General features: G+C 44.8%; 2 non-coding genes across 2 annotated transcripts; both read left to right on the forward strand.

Annotated features, from left to right (window-relative positions):
- The first annotated feature begins 6,982 nt into the window (after positions 1 to 6,982).
- LOC143777638 (U4 spliceosomal RNA) lies at positions 6,983 to 7,122 on the forward strand. The gene has a single exon (XR_013216355.1). It is a non-coding gene; the product is annotated as a U4 spliceosomal RNA (small nuclear RNA).
- Positions 7,123 to 12,826: 5,704 nt separating this feature from the next.
- On the forward strand, positions 12,827 to 12,899 carry TRNAK-UUU (transfer RNA lysine (anticodon UUU)). The gene has a single exon. It is a non-coding gene; the product is annotated as a tRNA-Lys (tRNA).
- The last annotated feature ends 1,442 nt before the right edge of the window (positions 12,900 to 14,341 follow it).

The raw sequence follows: 14,341 nt of genomic DNA on the forward strand, positions 1-14,341 counted from the left end.
CCGACAGTCTGTATAGTAGGAGGTGCTGATACTCTGTCAGGGTATGTGCACACGCTGCGGATTTTGCTGCGGAACCGCAGCGTTTACACAGCTGCGGGTCTACAGCGGTTTCCCATGAGTTTACAGTACAATGTAAACCTATGGGAAATGAAATCCACAGTGCACATGCTGCGGAAAAAAACGTGCAGAAACGCAGCGGTTTATATTCCGCAGCATGTCAATTCTTTGTGCGGATTCCGCTGCGGGTTTACACCTGCTCCAATAGAAAACTGCGGGTGTAAACCCGCAGCGGAAACCGCAATAGAAACCGCGATAAATCCGCAGGAAAAACCGCAGCGGTTTTGGACTGCGGATTCCGCAATGGAATCTGCAGCGTGGGCACATGGCCTTAGGCTACTTTCACACATCCGTCTTTTTGTTGCAGGCTAAATCCGGCTCTTTAGAGAAAAACTAAAAACCGGAACCGGTTTTCCCCCCATTGACTTGTATTAGCGCCAGATCGCGCCGCATGGGCCAGCGTTCCATCCGTTTTTTTCCGGATCCGGCTAAAATTCCGATTCCGGCGTCTGAGAAAAATGTCTACTGCAACGTTTTTTGTCTCCGGCGAAAAAGCCTGAAGCGCCGGATCCGGCTGTTTGCTACAATGAAAGCCTATGGGAGCCGGAAGGTGCCGGATACGGAAAAAGGCGGATCCGGCGACCTGATCCGTTTTTTTAAACTGAGCATGCTCCAAATTTTTTTTTTTATCCAATAATCTAGATAGGCTAGCCGGATCAGTCAAAAAACCGGATCCGTCGCATCAGTTTTTCACAATCTGCGCCGGATCCAGTTTTTCCAACACTCGCCGGATTTACCCTGACACTGAAAACCTGATGTGTGAAAGAAGCCTTAGGCTGGTTTCACACTTGCGTTTTTGAACGCATGCGTTTTTTTAAAAAAACGCATGGTGCAAAAACGCATGTAAACGCATGTAAACGCTGCGTTTTTTTGACGCATGCGTTAAACGCGTGTGTCCAAAAAACGCAGCGTTTACACGCGTTTACATGCGTTTTTGCATGCGTTTGCGTTTTTTTTAACATTTTTCCAAAAAAAAAATAAATAAATAAAAAAAAACCCAGACACAACCAATGGGAATAGAGAGGGCGTATATGATTGTCTCTCAATATATTGACCCTAGGGGAACAGAAATTTTCAGAGCTTGCTACTGTTTCCGGTGTCACGATGGATATTTCTATGGATAACTTTTATTTCAAACTGGAGTTCAGCTTCAAGATTTTCATTGCCTGTGTTTTTGCTTGGGAGCAAGACCGAAACCGCCAAAGATGGAGAAGGAGACAGCGTCGGCGTTTTTGGAGGCACCCCATAATTGAAGTGCGTGAGAGCCGTGGAGCATATCACACGCTCTATGCGGAGCTGAATGCCAACCCGGAGAAATTCCAGGATTATACCAGAATGTCTCAAGATTCTTTCCGGGATTTACTGGCTCGTGTTGAAGGATCCATAAGGCGACAGGACACACGGCTCCGTAGAGCGATTCCACCTGAGGAACGTCTGTTAGTGACATTACGGTACGTTCCTAAACTAAACCAATGACCGTCAACTGTTGTTATGACATGTTTTCTATGTTTTTTTTTTTTATTATTTATTTTATTTTAAAACACACCATTAGAGCCGATTTTTAATTTTTTTTGTTTTTGTTTCTTTTTCTTCTAGATTTCTTGCCACAGGAGAGAGTTTATCTTCCCTGCACTTCCAATATCGCCTTGGAATCTCAACCCTCTCCGGAATTGTTGTGGACACCTGTCGTGCGTTATGGAATGCACTCCGTGAGGAGTTTATACCCGTACCCACCGTGGACATGTGGCGGGAAATTTCAACGACATTTTTGAACGTGTGTGATTTCCCAAACTGTTTAGGGGCGGTGGATGGAAAGCACATCCGCATTGTCAAACCGGCCAGAACCGGATCTGAGTTTTATAATTATAAAAAATATTTTTCGGTAGTGCTTATGGCAATAGCGGATGCGGAGTGTCGCTTCATCGCCGTGGATATTGGAGCTTTTGGCCGTGGCAATGATTCCCAAACCTTCAAGACCTCGGATATGGGCCGTCGGTTGTATGGCAACAATTTTAATTTTCCCCCTCCACAGCCTCTCCCCAACACTCAAGGCCCACCGCTGCCATTTGTTATGGTTGGGGATGAGGCCTTCCAAATGTGTGAAAATCTCCTGAAGCCCTATTCTAGTAGGGACTTGGACCACACTAGAAGAATATTCAACTACAGACTGACCAGGGCCAGAAGAACCGTAGAGTGCAGCTTTGGCATTCTTGTTGCTAAATGGCGCATTCTTGCAACAGCCATCAATCTAAAAGTGGAAACAGTGGACGAGGTGGTCAAAGCCTGTGTGGTGCTACACAATTATATAATGGCTAAGGAGCGACCCCACATTGAACTTGATGAACCTGTTGCACACCCATTGCCTGATTTTCAGCATCACCCGATGCGGTCAACTGCAGCCGTTGGTCTTATGCGGGACCAATTTGCGGCCTATTTTGTGTCCGATATTGGACGTGTGTCATGGCAGGACAATGTTGTTTAAATGTCCTGTTGTATGTTTATGTTTACCAATTATTAAACACTGATAAACATTTTTCTAATTAATAAACTTTTTTGTGTTCACCATGTCTAATATCTTTTTCCTCTCTAAACAAAGGTTGACCAAAGATGGGCAGTAGATATGTATATCATATTTTGTAATCCAAAACCAGGAGTGGGTGATAGTTGTTGAGGTAATAAATTTTAAATTTTTCATCGTAATTTACCTATGTTGCACTCCCTATTTTGGTTTTCAAAGAATGATATAAACCACGGGCCCCATACTTATAATAATGGTACAAAATTTTTATTTATTTTTATTTATTAATTCTAATATTGTTGACGTCATTGCGTCAAGACTGTCACGGTCTCTATATCCATCAAGTCAAGTGTAAGCAATAATAAATTCATGATAAACATATACATGATCATGAATTCACAATTTCTTACACCTGGCCTGGTGAGCATAGATATGTAGAGTGTGAGAACACTTGTCCCATCTGTTTGACAACCATTGTCACATAATGAGCTATATAGAATATGGTGAATATACAAGGCAGTAATCAACTTAATCGGTCAGGTATATATTTTGACATATGACCGGTTCAGTTAAGTTCTGAACTTGATTTCCACCATTTTCTCTTTGTACAGTGACACTACACTAGGTACAAAAATAAAAGAGTATGGAAATAAGTACTATTTTTTTGGCCAACTCATATCTGTATACTAAAGAAACACATATAGATGTTGTCTTGTATTTTATACTACTGGAGATATGTGTAGTATTTTATACTACTGGAGATATGTGTAGGCCAAAAGAATAAGTGTGTGATGAAGTTTATTGGTGTGTATTGAGAAAGGTGATAGACACAATAAACCAAACATAATTTTTTCAAATAAACTTTTTTTTTATTGAGGAAAAAGAAAACAAATTTATTTTTTGGTACCGCGCCGGGTTGAACCACGCCGGCTTGGGGTTGAGTAACGTAACTGGGGGGTATTCAGAACTGAAGCCTGGCTCACCATGGAGGAGGCAGAGGTGGCAGGAGAATGGGCAAGAAAACTTGAAGGGTCTGGAAGTTCGGGGATGGGGCTTAAAACATGAGGGGCTTGAGACACACTGGAATGTTGAGACACATCGGTAGGTGATGGGGGAGGAATAATCAAAGTTTTTTGTTTTTTATGCGTTTTGCCAGTTTTACGTTGGGTTTTCCGGGTTGGGGGAAGTCTTCTTGGGCTATGTTGTAAAGTGTGGGCGGGAGACACGTCAGGACCCGGCTCCACACAGTCAGTCTCCATTGTGGAGCGCTCGGCAATGTCTGAGTCCAATGGGGGGAAAGATAAACTCACGCCTGGGTCCTGGTGCCTCGTTGGGGGGGGGGGAAACAAAAACCCTTCCAGGATCCTGGTGCCTCGTTGGGGGGGGGGAAACAAATCCCATAACAGTGTCCTGCTGCATTGCTGGTGGAGGGGAACATAAAGCCATGGATGTGTCCTACTGCATCAGGGTGGGTCCTGCCTGGAAAGGTATGGCTTGGTCGTGCTGCATCATGGGGGGCCCAGGGCGATACGCCATGGATGGGTCCTACTGCATCGGGGGGTGTCCTGCCAGGAAAGCAACGCCTCGGTCCTGCTGCATCGGGGTGGGTCCGGTCCGGTATGCAACGCCTCGGTCCTGCTGCATCGGGGTGGGTCCGGTCCGGTATGCCAGGCCTCGGTCCTGCTGCATCTGGGGTGGGCCGGTCCGATATTGCATGGATGGGTCCTGCTGCATCGGGAGGGTGCCGGCCCGATAAGCCATGCCAGGGTCCTGCGTCCTCGTGGTGTCAGCGGAGGAGGTCCAAGCCGGAGCAGCGGTCGTCACGGTGGTGGCGGTGGGATGTCCAACAGCACTCGTCATCGTGTTGGCGCTGTAGTGGAGTACACCTGTAGAGGGAATAGAGGTGGCCGTGCAGTGGTATGCAGCAGAGGTAGGAATAGTGTTTACTTGTGACAGTGACGGCACAGTTGGATAGGCCGCCACATTACGACTCTGACTCTGCTGCATAGCCTGCACAAAAGCAACATTGCAGGCCTGCATCACACTCAGCTGGAGATCAGGGCTAAGGTGTTCCGACATGCCCTCTAGGATTTGATTGAAAAAATGATGAGCTGGCTTATTGAGGTCGGCTTTCAATTGATCAACGCTTTTGGCGACATCCTGGATGCGGCAATTTAAGAGATTATGGTTCACATCCATTCTGTCACCTAAAGCCTTGATAGCATCATGTAAAACCGAGCTCAAGTGTAAAAACTCGGGCATGAGGGACCTATCCGAAGCCCTCTGTCGCTGCCGGGATGAGCCCGCCAAAATGGGTGCAGCGAAAGAGGACTGCGAAAGGGGAAGACCTGATGGGCCAGCCCCCTGGTCTCCAGTGAGTGTGGAAGACCCACCTGGTGCTGCGCTGCTGGATGGCTGTGACGGGTCCGTGGCTTCCGGCTGAAGGACCGCTCCAGCACCTGTGGCGACAGTCGTGCAGTGTGTGCTGTGAAAAAACAAAACAGAAAATTAATACCAAACTATAACAAGACGGTACATCCTGTGGAATTAAAAGTGACAGATTATGTCAATGCAATACAACCGGAGGCATGTGAGAAATACTTACATTCTCATGAGAAGGACCGGTCTCAGGAAGGCCAACACACGGTGGTATTTGTAGAGCCGGTGCCTTGCTCCGGAACCACTAGCTGCACTCTTCTCTGCACGTAGGTCACAGTTGAAGCGGTCCTTCATGGAACGCCAACGTGTCCTTACTTTTTCCACTGTGAAATAACAATAAAATATAATGGTCAGAATAAGAACTTTTGGCCGTGCTCTTGTGACTGTGTGTGATGACAGAAACTACGAAAAGTTTCTTTCATCACACACAGTCAAGAGAGCATGGCCAAGGTCTGTTGCTTCACACTACCGTGCAATACTTACCAAATGCATTACGGACCCGTGGCGTGGAATTCTCCCAGCCATCCCACAACGCTTGGGCCACCTCACTCCACAAACGACGGAGAACAGTATTGACGGCGTGCTGTTTATCCCGGCTGTCCCACAACGGGACTCGCTCCTGGACCAGACTGATCAGCAGGTCATTATCAATCCGGTCGTCGTCCCGTTGTGAAACCTAAAATTAAAACAAAATCATTTAAGTTTGCTCAACCACATTTGTAAAAAATAAGACACGAAGATGAGAAAGGGCAGGAATATGAAAGACAACTTTCAGAAAAGGATGATATAAGAAATATGTATAGAAAAACAAGGGTACAGAAAGGAAGTTAAAAGAATATTACAATAAGGACAGTCTGCCTGGTATACATACCCGCTGCCGTCTTCCACCTGGACCTTGACTCCGCTGCTCAGTACCTCTCTGTCCCTCTGTTGAAGTGCTCTATAAAATTTAAAAAAAAAAATTGCCTCATGTGTCGATGTGACAGTCAATACTTACCAAGCTGACGTACAAAAAACATACCTCGCTCACGTGATCCACTTCTGATTGACGTGGCTGGAACTCCTCATCAGACGAGGAAACCGGAGAAGACATTCTGATGCGTGTTGAAAGAAAAAAAATAGAAGAAATTAGGAGATGTAGATCCAAAAAATTGAAAATGAATGCATTGGCTAGGATATACTCACATTGCTCTGTGTCTTGTCCAAGAATGCGTCCGGGCAGGGTGCTGTCTTCTTTGGAGTCTTATGAGAAGTGACCAGAAACTTCCCCCCACCTTCCCTTTATAACCTTGCTGCTATGGGGGAGTCTTATCAGTGTCTAGACATCTTTATCTACAGTTAATTCAGTGGTGCAAAAAAAACGCATGCGTCAAAAAAACGCATGCAAACGCATGCAAACGCATGTAAAAAAAAAACGCATGCGTCTCCATTGACTCCAATGCAATTTTTTGTCCAAAAAAAACGCATGTAAACGCATGCGTTTTTTTAGGAAAAAAAAACGCCCCTCAAAATACTACAAGTTGCATTTTATAAAATGAACGCATGCAGTTAAAAAACGCATGCGTTCACAAACGCGTGCAAACGCGTACAACAAAAAACGCATGCGTTTTCAATGTTAAATATAGGGGAAAAAAACGCATGCGTTTTTTTGGTAAAAAACGCAGCGTTCAAAAACGCAAGTGTGAAAGCAGCCTTACCAGGAAGGAAGAGCAGTCAGATGGGGGAAAACCCTCTCCCCTCCCCCAGCCTGGGGGTCTTTCGTTTCTTCCATTACAGCCAGTGAGGGATGTATTAGCATATCCACTCCCAGAATCCTTTGCTTCCACAAACCCCCATGACGTCGTTGTCTCTCCACAATGTAGACAGAGCCCCAGATCCGGAGGCCGCAGCTCCTCACTGATGGTCTCCAGCTTTGCGCAGTGGCAGTATCATAGCCCATGAGGTTTATCCGAGGCGTGATTATTGCTAGTTGAAAACTTTTCCCAATACCCCACCATGATGGCTCGTAAAACAGTCAGCATGGCAATTTTTGACAGTCTCCCAGGAGACTGAATAGGTGGTGGAAATAGATCTAAGCCTTAATAAAAAACTATTTTCTAATTTTCAGGAGATGTGCGAGGACTGTTTGCGTCTTTATTCCTGTGTATTTATTATGTCGCTTTTCTTTTTCTCATTTATGTAAAAAAATCCTTAATAAAAACTAGTTTAACAAAGAAAGCCAAGGATGCTGCTGAACTGCGCGGTTTTGGTCCTTTGTTTTCTCTGTTCTTTTCTATGTGGAGCCTATTACAATTATTTTTTCTTTTGGGGACAATTTATACCAACAGCGTATGGGCAGCGCCATGGGAAGCAAAATGTCCCCACAATATGCTAATTTATTTATGGCGAAACTAGAGGAAGAATTTTTGTCATCTTGTTCTGTTAAACCTTTTGCGTACTTCCGCTACATTGATGATCTGCTAATAATATGGGCAGGCTCAAAAGATCATCTACTCACCTTCCACGATAACTTCAACAAGTTCCACCCGACCATCAACCTCACCCTCAACATTTCAAAGACCCAAATACATTTTCTGGACATGACCATACACATCAAGGACAACGCCATACAGACATCCATCTACCACAAGCCCACCGGACGTCCGGCTTATCTTAGATGGAACAGCTTTCATCCAAGACACAGAAAAAAAATCCATCATCTACAGTCAAGCTCTGAGGTATATTCGGATCTGTTCAGACAGGAAACTACAGCTGCGATCACTGAGGAATACATTCCTACAACAAGGATACCATCCACTGGTAATAGATGAGCAGATCCACAGGGCCACAAGGATCCCAAGAGACAGCCTCCTGGATTACAAACTGAGAGGGGATAACAACCGGCACCTCTCGTGGTCACATACAACCCCAACATGAGCATCCTAAGGAAAATTGGTGCTGATCTCCAACCCATATTCCATAGGGATCACAAATTCAAAGACATATTCCCAGAACTACCACTTCTCTCCTACAAACAGCCCCCGAACTTAAGGAATCTGCTTGTCAGAAGTGTCTTCTCATCACCATCAGTGACCGGCACATTCCTCTGTAACAATACAAAATGCAAAACGTGTCCCCACATATTACCAACAGATATAGTCCGTGTACCAAACACAGATCAGGACTATAAGGTCATGGGTTCCTTCTCATGGACATCCTCCAATGTGGTGTACATGATACAATGCACGAGGTGCCCTGGAAGTATCTATATTGGGGAAACCATGTAAAAACTACAAACTAGGATGAATCTACACAGACACACAATCAGGAATGCAATGGACACACCGGTGGGAAAACATTTCTCGGGACCTGGACACAGTATGACAGACTTAAAAGTCTTAATACTATAAGGTCATTTTAAGGACCACAGGGAAAGAAAAATTTGGGAATACAAACTAATGAAGATGTTTAATTCGTTGACACTAGGACTCAATTTAACACCTGGATTTATGAGTCACTACATGGATACAATTCACACCTCCACCAGACGGACTCCAGATAACTAAGAACATCATTCCCACTTTCCTACTCTCCATTTGTAAGAAAATGCCCAATTTGATTACCTTGGCTTATCTATGGACTCATCACACTTCCCACCCACTAACAAATGTCCTGCTGTAGTATTCTTTAAATGTTGTGCTTGTTTCTTATTAATCTATTTGTAATCCTGCCTGAAGAAGGAGCCACTGTGCTCTGAAAGCTGCAAACATATTATTTTCTGGTTAGCCAAACTCCGAGAATACTTCTGTCATCATTGGGCAGAAAAGTATTCACATCGATATGTGGAGCCTAAAAAGTTGCATGTAAAAAACCGCAGAGACTTTTTTAAGTGCAGAATCAAAGCTTTTCTGTTCTATAAAAAAAACACATTACAAACGCGGCTTCACATCTGCAACAAAAACGCATCAAATAAGGGGAGAAGATTGTTATTGTGGAGTTTGGTGCGGTTCCTGCAGAAAACACAGTATTTCTGCAACGTGTGAACACGGCCGTACAGACACAAAAAAGACGGATGTCGTAGAAGGAGGCGACATAAAGATGAGAAAGTTCTGCGGCTCCGACTGTGAATGAAGGAACACAAAATGATCACAGGTCCCAACTAGAGAGGAGCAGGACGCACAGATGACGTCGCTCCAGCTCTGGGGGATCAAAATGCCCCTCAGGGTCAGTGGTAGGGGTCACATCAGTAGCTACAATGTGGAGTCCTAGGTCACTTACAGAGGGAAGGTAACCTCTGTGACTGACCCCGGCAGGTGCAATGTGGCGCTCATCCTGTTGGCTTCAGTGACCATGAATGTAATATAATGTCTTCATATACGGAGTCATACTTCCCAGGTACAAGAAGTCATGTATCTGTACAGGAGAAGGTGTCGGATGGTTGCTGGTTCCAAACTGAAATCTCACCGCTCCCCAGTGTGACACAGAGCCCGGATAGCTTAGTTGCTAGACACCAGTCATTACTTGGTGTTATTATGTGGTGATGGTATGGCGGTATACAGTCACTGCTTGGTGTTACGTGGTGACGGTATGGCGGTATTCAGTCATTACGTGGTGTTATATGGTGATGGTGTGGCAGTATTCAGTCATTACGTGGTGTTATTTTGTGACTGTATGGCGGTATTCAGTCATTACTTGGTGTTATGTGTTGATGGTCTGGCGGTATTCAGTCATTACTTGGTGTTATGTGGTGATAGTATGGCGGTATTCAGTCATTACGTGGTGTTATATGGTGATGGTGTGGCAGTATTCAGTCATTACGTGGTGTTATTTTGTGACTGTATGGCGGTATTCAGTCATTACTTGGTGTTATGTGTTGATGGTATGGCGGTATTCAGTCATTACTTGGTGTTATGTGGTGATAGTATGGCGGTATTCAGTCATTACTTGGTGTTATGTGTTGATGGTATGGCGGTATACAGTCACTGCTTGGTGTTATGTGGTGATGGTATGGCGGTATTCAGTCATTCACTAGGTGTTATTATGTGGTGATGGTATGGCAGTATTCAGTCATTACTTGGTGTTATGTGGTGATGGTATGGCGGTATTCAGTCATTACTTGGTGTTATGTGGTGATAGTATGGCGGTATTCAGTCATTGCTTGGTGTTATTATGTTTTGATGGTATGGCGGTATACAGTCATTGCTTGGTGTTATGTGGTGACGGTATGGCGGTATTCAGTCATTAGTTGGTGGAATTATGTGGTGATGGTATGGCTGTTTTCAGTCATTGCTTGGTGTTATTTTGTGCTGACGGTATGGCGGTATTCAGTCATTAGTTGGTGTTATTATGTGGTGACGGTATTGCGTTGTTCAGTCATTACTTGGTGTTATTATGTGGCGACAGTATTATTATTATTTATTTAGATAGCACCATTGATATTGCGTTGTTCAGTCATTACTTGGTGTTATTATGTAGCGACAGTATTATTATTATTTATTTACAGTAGATAGCACCATTGATTCCATAGTGCTGTACATGAGAATGGGTTACTTACAAGTTACAGATATCACTTACAGTAAACAAACTAACAATGACAGACTGATACAGAGGGGCGAGGACCCTGCCCTTGCGGGCTTACATTCTAGAGGATGGTGGGGATGGAGACAATAGGTTGAGGGTTGTAGGAGCTCCGGTCTTGGTGAGGCGGTTGCTTGGGTAGTGGTGAGGAGGCAGCGGGGTCAGTGCAGGCTGTAGGCTTTCCTGAAGAGATGGGTTTTCAGGTTCCGTCTGAAGGATCCAAATGTGGTTGATCGTCGGACGTGTTGGGGCAGAAAATTCCAGTGGATGGGGGATATTCGGGAAAAGTCTTGGAGGCGATTGGATGGGGAGCGAATAGGTGTGGAGGAGAGAAGGAGGTCTTGGGAGGACCGGAGATTACATGAGGGAAGATATCGGGAGATTAGTTCAGAGATATATGGAGGAGACAGGTTATGGATGGCTTTGTAGGTCAGTATTAGTAATTTGAACTGGATACGCTGAGGGAATGGGAGCCAGTGAAGAGATTTGCATAAGGGGAAGCGGATGAGTAGCGAGGAGAGAGATGAATTAGTTGGGCAGCAGAGTTAATGATGGACTGGAGAGGTGCAAGGGTGTTGGCAGGGAGGCCACAGAAAAGGATGTTGCAGTAGTCAAGGCGGGAGATGTTGAGGGCATGCACAAGCATTTTAGTAGATTGACGGTTGAGGAAAGGACGGATTCTGGAGATATTTTTGAGCTGGAGGCAACAGGAGGTGGACAGAGCTTGGATGTGCGGTTTGAAGGACAGGGCAGAGTCAAAGGTTACTCCGAGGCAGCGGACTTCCGGTACGGGGGAAAACATGATGTCATTGATTGCGATAGATAGGTCAGGTAAGGAAGATCTATGGGATGGAGGAAAGATGATGTGTTCAGATTTGTCCACATTGAGTTTGAGGAAGCGAGAGGAGAAGAAGGAGGATATGGCTGATAGACACTCTGGGATTCTGGACAGCAGAGCGGTGACGTCTGGGCCAGAAAGGTAGATCTGAATGTCATCAGCATAGAGGTGGTACTGGAATCCATGGGACTTTATGAGTTGTCCCAGGCCAAGTGTATAGATTGAGAAGAGCAGGGGTCCTAGAACAGAGCCTTGGGGGACTCCAACAGAGGGTGGGATGAGGAGGTAGTGTGGGAGTGGGAGACGCTGAATGTGCGGTTGGAAAGGTACGAGGAGATCCAGGATAGGGCGAGGTCTTTGATGCCAAATGAGGAGAGGATCTGTAGTAGGAGGCAGTGGTCAACTGTGTCGAAAGCAGAGGACAGGTCTAGAAGGAGGAGTACAGAGTATTGTCCGTTAGCTTTGGCGGTAAGTAGGTCTTTAGTGATTTTGGTCAGGGCTGTCTCAGTTGAGTGATGGGGGCGGAAACCAGATTGTAGATTGTCAAAGAGCAAGTTAGATGAGAGGTGGGAGGAAAGTTCAGAGTGGACGTGCTGCTCCAGGAGTTTGGAAGCGAATGGGAGCAGCGATATTGGGCGATAGCTGGACATAGCTGTTGAGTCGAGGGTTGGCTTTTTAAGGATAGGCGTGATTGTGGCATGTTTGAAAGCATAAGGGAAGGTGCCAGAAGTTAGTGATAGGTTGAAGAGGTGGGTTAGGGATGGGATAAGTGTGGTGGTGAGGTTGGGGAGGAGGTGGGATGGGATGGGGATGAGCGCACAGGTGGTGAGGTGCGATTTGGAGAGGAGACAATTAAGCCCTCCATGGTATGGCGTTATTCAGTCATTACTTGGTGTTATTATGTGGTGACAGTATGGCGGTATTCAGTCATTACTTGATGTTATTATGTGGTGATGGTATGGCGTTATTCAGTCATTACTTGGTGTTATTATGTGGTGACAGTATGGCGGTATTCAGTCATTACTTGATGTTATTATGTGGTGATGGTATGGCGTTATTCAGTCATTACTTGTGGTGTTATTATGTGGTGATAGTATGGCGGTATTCAGATCTCCTTCCAGCTTGTAGGAATTACTGCCCAGTACGTATAGTAGAAGGTGGTGATACTGTGTAACCAAAAAGGAAAGGGAGACGGCAGATGGCTGAGAAAGTAATTGTGTCAGTGACCATGTACAGATCCCGGATAGCTCAGTCACTATTTGGTGTTATTATGTGGTGGTGGTTTGGCGATATTTTATCACATTTGTTGCTATTATATGGTGACGGTATGGCGGTATTCAGTCAAGTCTTCACACAGAGCCTGGATAGCTCAGTCGGTAGAGCATCAGACTTTTAATCTGAGGGTCCAGGGTTCAAGTCCCTGTTCGGGCGGATGTTTTTTAATGAAGCGGAAAACAATAAACATTATGTTTAAAGGATGTAAGAAAACTACAGAAGGATAAACTATGGCTTGGAGGCTTTCCATCTTGCCGAACTCCTTAACCAGTTGATTTCATCTAAAATATTTGCTTCATATTTGGAAGTAGAATAAAAGTAAAACTTTACCTGTTTAAGACTTCGGCTGTAAAACTGATGATATAAATGAATGCAGCCTAAAAGGGACCAGACAGGTTCTGAACCATCAGATTTTCCGGATTATTGGACAGTCATTGAAAAGTCTATCTTCCTTCTAAGGTTGCAGCTTATTGGTGACCTGGAGTCACCTCTGGTTCCATGTAAAAAACTGCAGCGGTGATATAACTCAGACTGTACATTGTTTCCCGATGGGAGAGATTGGTGGAAACAACCTTGCAAAAATTGAAAACAAAAATAGGTAAAATAATCTGCAGATATTACTTTTTTTTTAAAAGGGATATTCCCAATTATTATACAACTAGATGGTGGCCCGATTCTAACACATCGGGTATTCTAGAATATGTATGTATGTATGTATGTATGTATATAGCAGCCACATAGTATATAGCACAGGCCACGTAGTATATAGGAGCCATGTAGTATATAGCAGACAAATACTACGTGGCCTGTGCTATATACTATGTGGCTGCTATATACATACATATATACATATTGTAGAATACCCGCTGCATTAATACAGGCCACGCAGTAAATAACACAGCCCACGCAGTATATAACACAGGCGACGTAGTATATAACACAGCCCACGCAGTATATAGCAGCCACGCAGTATATAACACAGGCGACGTAGTATATAACACTGGCCACGTAATATATAGCACAGCCCACACAGTATATTGCAGCCACGCAGTATATAGCACAGCCCCCGCAGTATATAACACTGGCCACATAATATATAGCACAGCCCAAGCAGTACATAGCCACGCAGTATATAGCACAGCCCCCGCAGTATACAACACTGGCCACGTAATATATAACACAGCCCATGCAGTACATAGCCACGCAGTATATAGCACAGCCCCCGCAGTATACAACACTGGCCACGTAATATATAACACAGCCCATGCAGTACATAGCCACGCAGTATATAGCACAGCCCCCGCAGTATACGAAACTGGCCACGTAATATATAACACAGCCCATGCAGTATATAGCAGCCACACAGTATATAACATAGCCACGTTAGTATATAGCACAGAGATGTAGTATATAACAGAGCCCACACAGTATGTAACACAGCCCACGTAGTATATAGCAATGTGGGCACTATATGCGTGGTTAAAAAAGACTTAAAATAAAAAATAAACATATACTCACCTTCCGAAGACCCCTTAAAGTCCTGGCGCCTGTGTGTGGTGTACGCGGCAGCTTCCAGTCCCAGGGTTGGTATGAGCGCA

Source organism: Ranitomeya variabilis, chromosome 5 (genome assembly GCF_051348905.1).
Source record: "Ranitomeya variabilis isolate aRanVar5 chromosome 5, aRanVar5.hap1, whole genome shotgun sequence".
Lineage (NCBI taxonomy): Eukaryota > Metazoa > Chordata > Amphibia > Anura > Dendrobatidae > Ranitomeya > Ranitomeya variabilis.